This window comes from Oncorhynchus tshawytscha, linkage group LG19 (assembly GCF_018296145.1).
Source record: "Oncorhynchus tshawytscha isolate Ot180627B linkage group LG19, Otsh_v2.0, whole genome shotgun sequence".
Lineage (NCBI taxonomy): Eukaryota > Metazoa > Chordata > Actinopteri > Salmoniformes > Salmonidae > Oncorhynchus > Oncorhynchus tshawytscha.
In genome coordinates this window covers 10,369,251-10,383,519 of record NC_056447.1, presented here as the reverse complement: position 1 = coordinate 10,383,519, position 14,269 = coordinate 10,369,251, and the positions used below count along the sequence as shown (strand labels likewise).

At 43.4% G+C, this 14,269-nt stretch overlaps 1 protein-coding gene across 1 annotated transcript in view; it reads left to right on the top strand.

Moving 5' to 3' along the window:
• Nucleotides 1-13,027: 13,027 nt before the first annotated feature.
• The window catches only part of LOC112219200 (F-box only protein 40-like), a 36,585-nt gene continuing 35,343 nt past the window's right edge, over nt 13,028-14,269 (top strand). Inside the window, exon 1 of the mRNA XM_042301344.1 lies at nt 13,028-13,176. The gene's annotated coding sequence lies outside the window, so the exon portion shown is untranslated. The remainder of the gene's footprint in view (nt 13,177-14,269) is intronic.

Sequence of the window (14,269 nt, the reverse complement as noted above, 5' to 3'; positions counted from 1 at the left end):
AAGATGATCCACAATGTGACCTCCAAGACCGTGGATCTAGTGACTGGTGTTGTGAGGCCTTGGATGACAACGCAGAGACCGGCTATCCTGACTCATTCCTTTACTAAAAACATGCAACTCTGGATTATTTTCTGTGAATGAACTACCACTGGCTCGATCAGATTGCTTCAGAAATAGGACCTTTGAATCTAACATACCTACAAAACAATGCGGGCAGTTGTCTCACCACCACCTTTGTAAAGATTATCAAGGCAACGTTGGCTCTTATTCTGGAACATATCAATGCGATCCAGCTAAATAAATCATGCATAGGGTGTAAGGTGGCCATCCTAGCCAACTAATTCTACAGTACTTTGAGGACATCGCACAATAACTTTTTACAAAAAGACTAAAACACGTCTTGGCCAGGGTTCTGAAAGCTTTTGGTTTTCCACCACTGTCCAAGGGGCAGTTGAAACAATTGTGTGTGATCTCAAGGAAGAACCATACATTGTACAAAGGTTAAGAGAAATCGGGGAAAACTCCTCGATCAAAAGAGTGAGCAAACTGTTTTACGCTGTGGATATTGGGTTGGTGAATCTGAATTAAAAGCCACTTATTCAACTTTGTTGGAAATCTGACCAAAGTTTTTTGGCTTTGGAGATGAAGGCTATGTTTCACAAAGCTATTGGTTTTCGAGTTGGTCATACAGAATTTGTTTCTAATTACCACTATGTGTAACGATGACGCTCGGAGTCAGGAAGGAGGTAGCGAGTTTAATAATAACAAGAGAGCACCTGGACATGAACACACAAACAACACTGCCTGAAGAGTGATGCTAGGGAGTGCTAGATAAAGGGGGAATAATCAGAGTAGTGATGAAGTCCAGATGTCCCTCATGATGGGTTACCAGGACCGGTGGTAAGTAAACCGGTGACATTGAGCGCCGGAGCGGGACAGAAGCCCCCCATCCCCCCAGCCCCTAACTGTGGCTCCAGCCGCAGTAGGACGCTGGCCAGGATGACGGCCCCGAGGGCGAGGACGGCGAAGGTGGAAGGTGGAAGGCGAAGGTGGAAATCTCAGATGATTTTGGGATATACAGTATATCACAAAAGTGAGTACACTTTCCTCACATTTTTGTAAATATTTGAATATATCTTTTCATGTGACAACACTGAAGAAATTACACTTTGCTCCAATGTAAAGTAGTGAGTACTCACTTTTGTGATATACTGTAGAATGTAGTCCACCAGAACCCAACACCGCTGCTCTGGACCGTACCCCTCCAAGTCCACCAGTTACAGGAACCAGCCCCACAACATCGGGAGTCCAGGAGGGATCTGACAGCATAGACGGGGCATCGTGGGGGACGGCTTCAGCCAGTGGACCAGGAACCACCGGCCTGAGGACGGAAATGAACATGGAAAGTGGGTGAGATCCAGTAGTTGGTGGGGAGCTGTAATCTATGTTACCTAGCTGGGCCCCCACAAACTGGGGGCTTCTTACAGTGTAGGCAGAGTTGGACGTTCCTGGAAGAGGGCCAGACGAGATCACCAGGGTGGAACACAGGGGCCTCATTGCGGTGGCGATCCACCTGCTCCTTCTGGCAGCAGGCAGCATACTGGAGCCTCACCTGGGCATTGTTCCAATCCTCTTCTGCACGCCTGAACCACTCATCCACCGCAGGAGATTCAGTCTGGCTCAGGGTCCAGGGAGCAAGGGCTGGCTGAAAACCCAAAACACATTAGAAGGGAGTCAGCCCGGTGGAGGAGTGATGGAATTAATTTTGAGCGTACTCCGCCCAGGGAAGGAATCGGGCCCACTACCCCTGCCGGTCCTGGCCCACTCCCCCTGTAGGAACCTCCGCAGATCCTGGACCATCCTCTCCACCTGCCCGTTAGACTGAGGCTGGTACCCAGAAGTGAGGCTGACTGTGACCCCCAGCTTCCCCATGAAGGCTTTCCATACCCGTGAGGGGATTTGCATGCCACAGTCGGAGACAATGTCTTCCGGAAGGCCATAGTGCCAGAACACCTGTTGGAACAGTGCCTCGGCAACCTGGAGAGTGGTAGGAAGACCAGTGAGAGGGATAAAACGGCAGGAATTAGAGAATCTGTCCACTACAACCATAATAGTGTTGAACCCATCAGACAGAGGGAGATCAGTCATGAACTCTATGGACTAATGGGACCAAGGCCATTGAGGTATGGGAAGGGGAAGGAGTTTTTGTTTCAGCACATATAGAGCATGAACTGGGTTCCCTCTCCAGAGCCTGGCGGATGTCCATATTTAAACTCAACAAAAAAAGAAACGTCTTCTCACTGTCAATTGAGTTTATTTTCAGTAAAACATGTGTAAATATGTGTTTGAACATAACAAAATTCAACAACTGAGACATAAACTAAACAAGTTCCACAGACATGTGACTAACAGAAATGTGTCCCTGAAGAAAGGTGGGTGGTTCAAAATCAAAAGTAACAGTCAGTATATGGTGTGGCCACCAGCTGCATTCAGTACATCTCTTCCTCAAAGACTGCACCACATTTGCCAGTTCTTGCTGTGAGATGTTACCCCACTCATCCACCAAGGCACCTGCAAGTACTTGGACATTTCTGGGAGGAATGGCCCTAGCCCTCACCTTCCGATCCAATAGGTCCCAGACGTGTTAAATGGGATTGAGATCCGGGCCGCCCCAGAACATGACAGACCCTCCACCTCCAAATCGGTCCCGCTCCAGAGTACAGGCCTCGGTGTAACGCTCATTCCTTCGTCAATAAACGCAAATCTGACCATTACCCCTGGTGAGACAAAACTGTGACTCGTCAGTGAAGATCAATTTTTGCTAGTCCTGTCTGGTCCAGCAATGTTGTTGCCGGGGATGTCTGGTGAGAACCTGCCTTACAACAGGCCTACAAGCCCTCAGTCCAGCCTCTCTCAGCCTATTGTGGACAGTCTGAGCACTGATGGAGGGATTGTGTGTTCCTGGTGTAACTCGGGCAGTTGTTGTTGCCATCCTGTACCTGTCCCGCAGGTGTGATGTTTGGATGTACCGATCCTGTGCAGGTGTTGTTACATGTGGTCTGCCACTGTGAGGATGATCAGCTGTCAGTCCTGTCTCCCTGTAGCGCTGTCTTAGGCGTCTCACAGTACAGACATTGACATTTATTGCCCTGGCCACATCTGCAGGCCTCATGCCTCCTTGCATCATGCCTAAGGCACGTTTACTTAGATGAACAGGGACCCTGTCCACTTAACAACCGTTCCACAGGTGCATGTTCATTAATTGTTTATGGTTCATTGAACAGGCATGGGAAACAGTGTTTAAACCCTTCACAATGAAGATCTGGGAAGTTATTTGAATTTGTTCAAATGATCTTTGAAAGACAGGGTCCTGAAAAAGGGCGTTTCTTTATTGGCTGAGTTTACGTTCCAAAACACGGGAACAACGAAATGGGAGGACGGAATGGTGGACTGGAGGGCACTCACAGGACTCTCAACCGACGTGGAACTACAAGATAAGGAAAAGCAGGTCTTCCGATATTCATGCGGTGCCCATGCGGTGATTTTCATCCTCAACCAGGAGATGGTGGAGTCATGATGTTGAAGCCACTGGAGGCCGAGGATGACTTTGTGTACGGAAGCCATGGTGATAAGGAAGGCAAGGCTTTTTTGGTGCAAGGGTCCCACCATGAAGGTGAGTGGTGATGTGCGTGATGGTGCCTGATCCCAATGGCCATTTATCCAAGGCTTGAACAGGAAAAGGAGAGGAGAGCGGGTATGCTGTGATGTTCAGGGAGGAGACGAGGGCCTGGTCAATAAAATCCCCACGGCACCGGAGTCCACTGGAGCCATGGAGACAACACTTGAGGGACAGCCACCCACTGAAAAGGAAACCATGAAGGGTATTGAGGAAAACGATGATGAAGCAATACTCACGCCTACCCTGGGAGACGGAGGTTACGGGGCTGTCCCTCTGACCCAGTGGACTTCGGGTTAGGCTGCACAGGACACCGCTGGAGCCGGTACCCTTCCTGACTGCAATAGGGACACAGCCCCAGCTGTCTCTGCGATGTTGCTCTGCCACGGATAGGTGTGCGACCCCTATCTCCAAAGGTTCAGGCTCTGCCTAAGGACAGCCAAAAGAGGAGGGTGAGGAGAAAGGAGGGCATCGGCACTCCAAAAGTAGGTTGTCCAGGCGGATAGCCATCGCGATGAGCGCATCCAGGGAAAGGTTATCGTTAAGCGCCAGCTCATTCCATCTGCGGGAGGCTGCCACTGACCGGAAGGCGAGGTGGTCTGGGTTCCTGTAGTAACCAAAAAAGTCTTTATATTTTATATTTGCGATTCTTCAAAGTAGCCACACTTTGCCTTGATGACAGCTTTACACACTCTTGGCATTCTCTCAACCAGTTTCATGAGGTAGTCACCTGGAATGCATTTCATTTAAAATATACGGGTATACAGAAGATAACTATTTGTTAAAAGACCAAGTCCATACTATGGCAAGAACAGCTCAAAGAAGCAAAGAGAAACGACAGTCCATCATTACTTTAAACATGAAGGTATGTCAATACGGACAGTTCAAGAACTTTTACATTTTCTTCAAGTGCAGTCGCTAAGACAATCAAGTTCTATGATGAAACTGGCTCTCATGAGTCCTGCCACAGGAAAGGAAGACCCAGAGTTACCTCTGCAGCAGAGGACAAGTTCATTAGAGTTACCAGTCTCAGAAATTGCATCCCAAATAAATGTTTCACAGAGTTCAAGTAACAGACGCATCTCAACATCAACTGTTCAGAGGAGACTGCGTGAATCAGGCCTTCATGGTTGAAATGTTGCAAAGAAACCATTACTAAAGGACATCAATAAGAAGAGACTTGTTTGGATCAAGAAACACGAGCAATGGTCATTAGACCGGTGGAAATCTGTCCTTTGGTCCAAATTTGAGATTTTTGGTTCCAACTGACAGATGAACGGATGATCTCCGCATGTGTGATTTCCACCGTGAAGCATGGAGGAGGAGCTGTGATGGTGTGGGGGTGCTATGCTGGTGATACAGTTTGTGATTGATTTAGAATTCAAGGAACACTTAACCAGCATGGCTACCACAGCATTCTGCAGCGATACGGCTTCCCATATGGTTTGCGCTTAGTGGGACTATATATTTGATTTTCAACACAACAATGACCCAACAGACCTACAGGCTTTGTACGGTCTATTTGACCAAGAAGGAGAGTGATGGATTGCTGTATCAGACCACCTGGCCTCCATAATCACCCAACCTCAACACAATTGAGATGGTTTGGGATGAGTTGGAGAGAAGAGTGAAGGAAAAGCAGTCAAGAAGTGCTCATTATATGTGTGAACTCCTTCAAGACTGTTGGAAAAGCATTCCAGGTACAGCTGGTTGAGAAAATGCCAAGAATCTGGGTTTAAGTGTGCAAAGCTGTCAACAAGGCAAAGGGTGGCTACTTTGAACAATCTCAAATATAAAATGCATTTTGATTTTTTTTTCTTCAGTTACTATGTTGTTCCATATGTGTTATTTCGTAGTTTTTATGTCTTCACTATTATTCTACAATGTATAAAAAATAAAGAAAGTAGGTGTCCAAACTTTTGATTGTATGTAACAGATCTTGCCGTGTTAAAAATGCAGTGTAATGAAACTGTGGCTGTAGACAATATGAAACTGTGGCAATGTTTCTAAAATGTAACTGATTTTATGCTCAAATGAAATCTAAATGCATGTGTGTAATGGATTTCCCTCAAATAAAATATGATAAACATGCTTCACTTATGAAAGTTATTTACTTCAACCCCTCAATCCCCAGTATAAGGAAAAGAAAAGACAAATGAAATTTAGATCATATTAATCAGGAGGAATGGATCAGCGCAGGATAGTTAAACATTGCATAGTCAGGTCCCTATTCATTTTAAAATAAATAGTTATTGATCAAATCAAATTGTATTAGTCCCATTGTCACGCTCTGACCTTTAATATCTCTGTTTTCTTTATATTTTTGTTAGCTCAGGGTGTGACGAGGGTGGGTATGCTAGTTTTTGTATTGTCTAGGGTTTTTGTATGTCTAGAGGTTTTGTAGGTCTAGGTATTTATATGTCTATGGTGGCCTGATATGGTTCCCAATCAGAGGCAGCTGTTTATCGTTGTCTCTGAAGTGTGGATTATATTTAGATGGCCATTTTCTCTTTTGTGTTTGTGGGTTCTTGTTCTATGTTTAGTTGCCTGTCTAAACAGGGGGGGAACACGAGGAGATTGGCTGACGCATTGTGCCAGCTCTACGCTCCAGATCTCCAGTGCACCTCCACAGTCCAGTACGTCCTGTGCCTCCTCCCCGCACTCGCCCTGAGGTGTCTCTGATAATGGCTTACCAGGGTACCAGGGTAGAGCTGCTATAAATGGGTCTGGACTACGATACCTTTTCTGGGGTCTTTTCAGGATGGGGCAACCCAGATTACAAGCCTAGTTGGTTTAGCTACAGAAAAAGACGGCAACTTTAACGTTACGTGTATGATCTGTGTAGTAATATTATTCGTATCTCAGAGACATTTGCATTGCTAGTTATAGCCTAATGTTAGCTAGCTAGCTAACATTGAACCTGGTTGGTTAGCTACCTACAGATTTATGCAGGGTAGTAACATTATGAGTTGGGATTAGGGTTCATTGTTTAGCTAGCTACATGTCTAAGCAAAAGACCCCAATATGCAAGTAACTATTTCAATACAATGTTTATGATGTCACTGCAACAACTGTCAATAGATGTAGCTGGTAAATTCGCTCTGGCTATCTACTTTGATTTCAGATCACTCTCATCTGAGTGTGCCAGAGCGCAGAATATCTGACGAATTTACGACCACTCGACACCCGTTGAATATGGCCGGTGTCAATAAACGTTGGCAAAAAAGTGTAATTAAATTGTTGCCAGCAGCACAGTTTCAGTCACCAATGCTCTGGATAACATAAAACAGCATAATCAGCTCTGCTAGGGCGAGTAAAAGTGTCAGAGTGAAATGTTCTCTTATTTGTGTCTTGAAGTAGCTAGCAAGCTAGCCAGTTAGCTTGGGTGCTTGACTGCTGTTGTTAGGTCAGAGCGCTCGGTTCAAACCCTACTCCTCGGCCAGAGAGTCCAGTGTGTGCTCTGAACGTTCCGAATTTAGAAAAGGACAATCTGACAATGCTCTGAGTTTACGAACGGCCCAGAGAACATTCTGGCACTCTAGATTAAATTTACGAACACACCCGCAGTATAAACCTCACATGTGAATGCTTAAATAGATGAGTGGGGCTAAAGCTTAAGAGGGAACAATGCTGAATGGGTGTACAAAGACAAAGAAGAGCTCTCCAGTAAGTACCAAAATATTCAAGGGACAGTTTCTCAAAAGTGAGATTATATGTTTATCAATTTTCAAAGCATAAATACTTTCCAATTGTTCCTCAACTGTCGTGTATGATATAGCTCTAGCTCTGAGTCTCTACTTTTATCCAATGTAAAAAACCTAATTTCAAATTTTGCTATATAAGACCGAATCGAGCCAGTCGGTCACATTTATTAATGTGTTATTCAATGCGTTTCTATGGGCTATAGTAGTAAAGGAAAAATTCAATATATTATCAAATCCTTTTTAGATATATATATTTTTTTTATACCAAAAGGGGTCCTAAAATTCTAAATCAGATAGCTAAATGATCCATGGTATGACCATTTTAAAACAATTCCATATGTTAGTATTGAGAATAAACCAGATTTTATGCATATATCAAAGTCGATCAACCCTTTTCTGAAAACGTGTGAGTGTGCAATAGTTCTAACCAAGATCAAGACATGTTATCTAACGTGTGGACCACATTTTGTATTCTTACTCTAACAAATGGCCCAAATGGCAGGTAGCCTAGCGATTAGAGAGGCGAGCCAGAAACCGGATGGTTGTCAGTTTGAATCTCAGGTATGACGAGAAAAACCTGGCAGAAGTGAGCTGGCAAACAGGGGGTTGCCATTGCCTGCCACTGTGCCCTTGAGCAAGGCACTTAACCCCCCCAAATTTTGGTTGGACCTTTGTGCAAATACACCTGTATTTGGAGAGTTTCTCCCATTCTTCTCTGCAGATCATCTCAAGCTCTGTCAGGTTGGATGGGGAGCATCGCTGCACAGCTATTTTCAGGTCTCTCCAGAGATGTTTGATCGGGTTCAAGTATGGGCTCTGGCTGGGCCACTCAAGGACATTCAGAGACTTGTCCCGAAGCCACTCCTGAGTTGTCTTGACTGTTTGCTTAGGGTCATTGTCCTGTTGGAAGGTGAACCTTCAAATTAAAACAAATTGTATTTGTTACATGCGCCGAATACAACAGTAATAAGTAATAAAGGTAAAAAATTATACTTACAGTGAAATCCTTACTTACAAACCCTAATCAACAATGCAGTTTAAAAAATATATCTATTATGTAAAAATTAACTAAAAATAATAAGAAAAACATGTATGAAAGAAAAAACAATAATAAAAGTTACAATTTTGAAATAATAAGTAATATAGGTAAAAAATTATTAAAGAGCAGCAATAAAATAACAATAGTGAGACTATATACAGGGGGTACCGGTACAGAGTCAATGTGTGGGAGGCACCAGTTAGTCAAAGTAATATGTACATGCAGTAACAAGATGGTGCCGATAGAGATGGCAGCTTCGCTTCTAGTCCTTAGGAAACTATGTACTATTTCGTTTTTTACATTGTTAGCCCAGAAAATCTTAAGTGTTATTACATACAGCCGGGAAGAATTATTAAATATTAGAGTGACGTCAACTTACCAGCACAACCAGCACTACGACCGACCAGGAATTTCCTTTGTCTGCACCTCCCAGGGCATTTGAACTGATTCCAGAGGCCGACCCAAAACAACGCCGCCGGATGAGATGGTGCCAGAGCGGTCTTCTGGTGAGGCTTCGGATGCGCACACACCACCCACCGCTTCCGAGTATATTACTCGCTAATATCCAGTCCCTAGATAACAAAGTCAACGAAATCAGGGCTAGAGTTGCTTTCCAAAGAGATATCCGGGATTGTAACATACTCTGTTTCACGTAGACATGGCTTGCTGGGGACATACTGTCGGAGTACGTACAGCCAACGGGATTTTCAGTGCATCCGGTTAGAAGAAGGGCAGGGGGTTTATGTTTCATGATTAATGACTCCTGGTGTAATTGTAACAACATACAAGAAGTCATTCTGTCCACCTGATCTAGAATTCCTCACAATCAAATGCAGATGTATTGTCTCCCAAGAGAACTCTTTTCGGTTATCGTCACAGCCGTGTATATCCCCCCGCAAGTGGATACCAAGACGGCCATCGAGGAACTTCACTGGACTTTATGCAAACTGGAAACCATATATCCTGAGGCTGGGAATTTTAACACAGCTATTTTGAGAACAAGGCTACCTAAATTCTATCAGCATATCGATTGCAGTACTCGAGCGAGTAACACACTCGACCATTGCTACTCTAACTTCCGCGATGCATATAAAGCCGCCCTCCTTTTGGCAAATCTGACTATGATTCCATCTTGTTGCTCTCCTCCTATAGGTAGAAACTAAAACAGGAAGCCCCTGTGCTTCGGTCTATCCAACTCTGGTTTGACCAATCGGATTCCACTCTTCAAGATTTCTTTGATCACGTGGACTGGGTCACGTGAACTCGGATATGTTCCGGGTAGAATAACATATGACGTATAAGCTGTATCGGTGAGTGAGTTTATAAGGAAGTGTACAGGAGCTGTTGTACCCACTGTGACTATTAAAACCTTCCCTAACCAGAAACTGTGGATTGATTAAATATTAGCAGAAAACTAAAAGCACCTACCACCGCATTTAATCATGGCAAGGCGACTGGATACATGGCCCAATACAAACAGTGTATTTATTCCCTCTGTAAGGCAATCAAACAAGCAATGTCAGTATAGAGTGTCAGTATAGAGACAAAGTGTAGAGGTATGTGGCAGGAGACGTATGTGGCAGGATCTACAAACAACCACGGATTACAAAAAGAAAACCAGCCACACGGACACCGAAGTCTCGCTCCCAGACAAATTAAACAACTTCTTTGCACGCTTTGAGGACAATACAGTGCTACTGACGAGACCCGCTGCAAAAGACTGTGGGCTCTCCTTCTCCATGGCCAACATGAGTAAAAAAAATAACGGGTTAACCCTCACAAGGCTGCCAGCCAAGATGGCATCCCTAGCCATGTCCTCAGAGCATGCGCAGACCAGCTGGCTGGTGTGATTACGGACATAATCAATCAATCAATTCCGACTTCAGGAAACAGCAATGGGTGCACCCCCCTATTCACATCGATGGGACAGCAGTGGAGAAGGTGGAACATTTTAAGTTCCTCTGTGTACATATCACCGACAAACTGAAATGGTCCATGCACACGGACAGTGTGGTGAAGAAGGCGCAATTCCGTAAAGTGAGTGTGGAAGAGGTGAATTTGTTTTTGTTGTCTATCAACAAAGACAAGCCACCGTGGTCTGATAATTTGAATTGAAAATGATTGAGGATAATAGAGGATGATATTGCCACTCCTATTTGCCAAATCGCTAATTTAAGGCTACTAGAAAGTGTGCCCTCAGGTCTGGAGGGAAGCAAAAATAATTCCGCTACCTAAGAATAGTAATGCCCCCTTTACTGGCTCAAATAGCCGACCAATCAGCCTGTTACCAACCCATAGTAAACTTTTGGAAAAATTGTGTTTGACCAGATACAATGCTATTTTACAGTAAACAAATTGACAAACTTTCAGCATGCTCATAGAGAAGGACATTCAACAATTGGCTAGGAGAAATTGATAAAAAAGATTGTTTGGGCTTTTTTGCTACACTTCAGTGAGGCTTTTGACATTATCGATCATAGTCTGCTGCTGGAAAAATGTGTTTTGGCTTTACACCCCCTGCTATGTTGTGGATGAAGAGTTTCATGTCTAACAGAACACAGAGGGTGTTCTTTAATGGAAGTCTCCAACATAATCTAGGTAGAGTCACGAATTCCCCAGGGCAGCTCTTTAGGCCCCTTACTTTTTAAAATCTTTACTAACGGCATGCCACTTTGAGTAAAGCCAGTGTGTCTATGTATGCGGATGACTTAACACTCTACACTTCAGTTACTAGAGCGACTTAACACTTAACAAAGAGCTGCTGTTAGTTTCAGAATGGGTGGCAAGGAATATGTTTAGTCCTAAATATTTCAATAACTAAAACCATTGTATTTGGGACAAATCATTCACTAAATCCTAAACCTCAACTAAATCTTGTAATGAATGATGTGGATATTGATCAAGTTGAACTGTTCAGTTGTCTGGTCAGGTGCCACCAAGAGGGACTTAGGAAAATTACAATTGGCTCAGAACAGGGCAGCACGCCTGGCCCTTAAATGTACACTGGGAGCTAACATTAGTGATAGGCATGTCAATCTCTCATGGCTCAAAGTGGAGGAGAGATTGACTTCATCACAACTTGTTTTTTGTAAGAAGTGTTGGAAAGCTGAATGCATTGAGCTGTCTGCTTAAAGTACTGGCACACAGCTTGGACACCCATGCATACCCCACAAGACATGCCACCAGAGGTCTCTTCACAATCCCCATGTCCAGAACAGACTATGGGAGGCGCAAAGTACTACATAGAGCCATGACTCCATGGAACTGATGCAAGTAGTGGAATCCAATTAAGAAAACGGATAAAAATACACCTATGGAACAGCGAGGACTGTGAAGAGACACAAACACAGGCACACAAACGCTAGCACACAAACTCTATACACACGTACAGTGTAATATTGTTGTATGGGGGAATTATACATTTTGTTTTGTAGTGGTGTAATAATGTTATATGATGTACTGTTTTATATTTTGTTTTATATGTAATATATTACGTGACTTAATGTGTTTGGACCCCAGCAGCTAATGGGGACAAACAAATACATACATACAAACACTGCCTGGAAATAATATTTTTTTTGCACGGACATTGCCATTGATGACTTCCACCATTTTAAAGTAGTAAACTGGGTGGGACTTCCTATGGGTTTAGGAAGGATCACACAATTACATCCAGGTCATCAGGAGGGATCTGCCAAGGAATTATACTTGTGAGCAAATATTCCATAACTGCAGGTGAAAGTAAATCGGAAGCCTTGGCTTCATACCAGTTCAAACAACACACTCCAGGTGGCAGTGTGTTTAAGTGTGTTTACCAACTCAAGTAGGATAATAAGAAAATTGACTTATTCAAAATGGAGATGGCCTCAATGGCACTGCCCAATGGGATACAAAGATGCGATGTTTAACTAAGTCCATGTGAGGAATACTACTTATGGGGCGGCAGGGTAGTCTAGTGGTTAGAGCGATCGGAAGGTTGCAAGTTCAAATCCCCAAGCTGACAAGGTAAAAATCTGTCATTCTGCCCCTGAACAGGCACAACCCACTCTTTCTAGGCCGTCATTGAAAATAATAATTTTTTTCTTAACTGACTTGCCTAGTTAATTAAAGGTAAAATAAAAAAAATTAAAAAAAATATACAGCAGTGTCCTCCTACAAAACAACTAGCATGAAAGTAAAGCTGGATATCAACTCCTGCCTCCCACTCTTAGTACAGTATAGCCCTACCCCTCAGACAAGGCTTGATGGCCCCTTGTAGAGCTGAAAACAACTGAATGGGTGTAAGCAATATGGCTAGCAACTCTGTCCAACCCACGAAAGCCTGCCTGCCTAACCCATGACAGTTTCCACCATGGGGAGACAGTCAGACACACTGACACTTATCATTACAGACACACTGAACTGATTGTCAACATGACATCCATGTTGAATCTATAATGCATTGAAACACTAATGAAATATGTGCTGTGGTTTCTTTCTGTCTGTCTCACGGTGTAACCTGACTCCACTGCTCCAGAGAGAGACCCCCTTCACCCTGCGGACCAGAATGCAACCTGGCTATATTTAAACTGCCCTAGTCAATCTCGTAATGAACTTTCAGGACTGTAACGCATGCAAGGATGACCGACTGTCTGTATGACTGACTGTCTGACTGATGAGGTGACTGACTTGAATAGTTATTATAAAAGCTAATAGCTGGACCTCAGCCTCAGAGGAGAGAGAGACAAGAAGAAAGACTCTTCAGCATTCATACCCTGGTAAGACAACACTGTGTCAGATTAGTAAGTACACTGTTCTGAACTCCTGGTTCTGGAGGGTTGCAGTCAAGGTTGAGGTCAATTGCATTTCTATTCAGACAATTCCGGAAGTAAACTGAAATTCCAATTCCATTTTTTTTCTCATATACAAGCACAGATTGTTTGTGGGGGAGTTGGAATTTTTGTTTATTTCCTGAATTGACTGAATTAAATGGAATTGAGGTGGTGACACAACTAAGCGTCACTCAGTTCGCCACACTGATTTAAGACAATGCCCTAACCCTGGTTGCAGTATGAGCAGGGTTATGTCCTAGCCCAGCATTAACACATGATATTCAGCTAATCAAGGTCTTGATTAATTAGTTGATTATTTAAATCAGGTGTGTTAGTGTTGGGTTGGGACAAATACCTCCACAAGTCGCAGCTCTCTTGGACCACAAGATATACAGATATACTATACAGATATACTGTAAATTCTGGATTAGAGGTCAATTCTGGATTGGCTCCTAGTCACAGACAGACTAGATATAGACAATTTGTTGGTGCTCAATTCACACTTTTACTGGACCTTTCTGGTCATAAAGAGAATTGCTTCTCAGCTACAATAGTCAAAAAACCTATTTGATTGAGTTGAAGTTATAGACTAGTTGAAGTTATAGTCTGGTTGAAGTTATAGTCTAGTTGAAGTCGTAGTCTAGTTCAAGTCATAGTCTAGTTGAAGTCATAGTCTAGTTGAAGTCATAGTCTAGTTGAAGTCATAGTCTAGTTGAAGTCGTAGTCTAGTTGAAGTCATAGGCTAGTTGAATTTGTAGTCTAACTGAAGTTGTAGTCTAGTCGAAGTCGTAGTCTAGTCGAAGTCGTAGTCTAGTCGAAGTCGTAGTCTAGTTGAAGTCGAAGTCTAGTTGAAGTCGTAGTCTAGTCGAAGTCTAGTTGAAGTTATAGTCTAGTTGAAGTCATATTCTAGTTGAAGTTATAGTCTAGTTGAAGTCGTAGTCTAGTTCAAGTCATAGTCTAGTTGAAGTCATAGTCTAGTTGAAGTCATAGTCTAGTTGAAGTCGTAGTCTAGTTGAAGTCATAGGCTAGTTGAATTTGT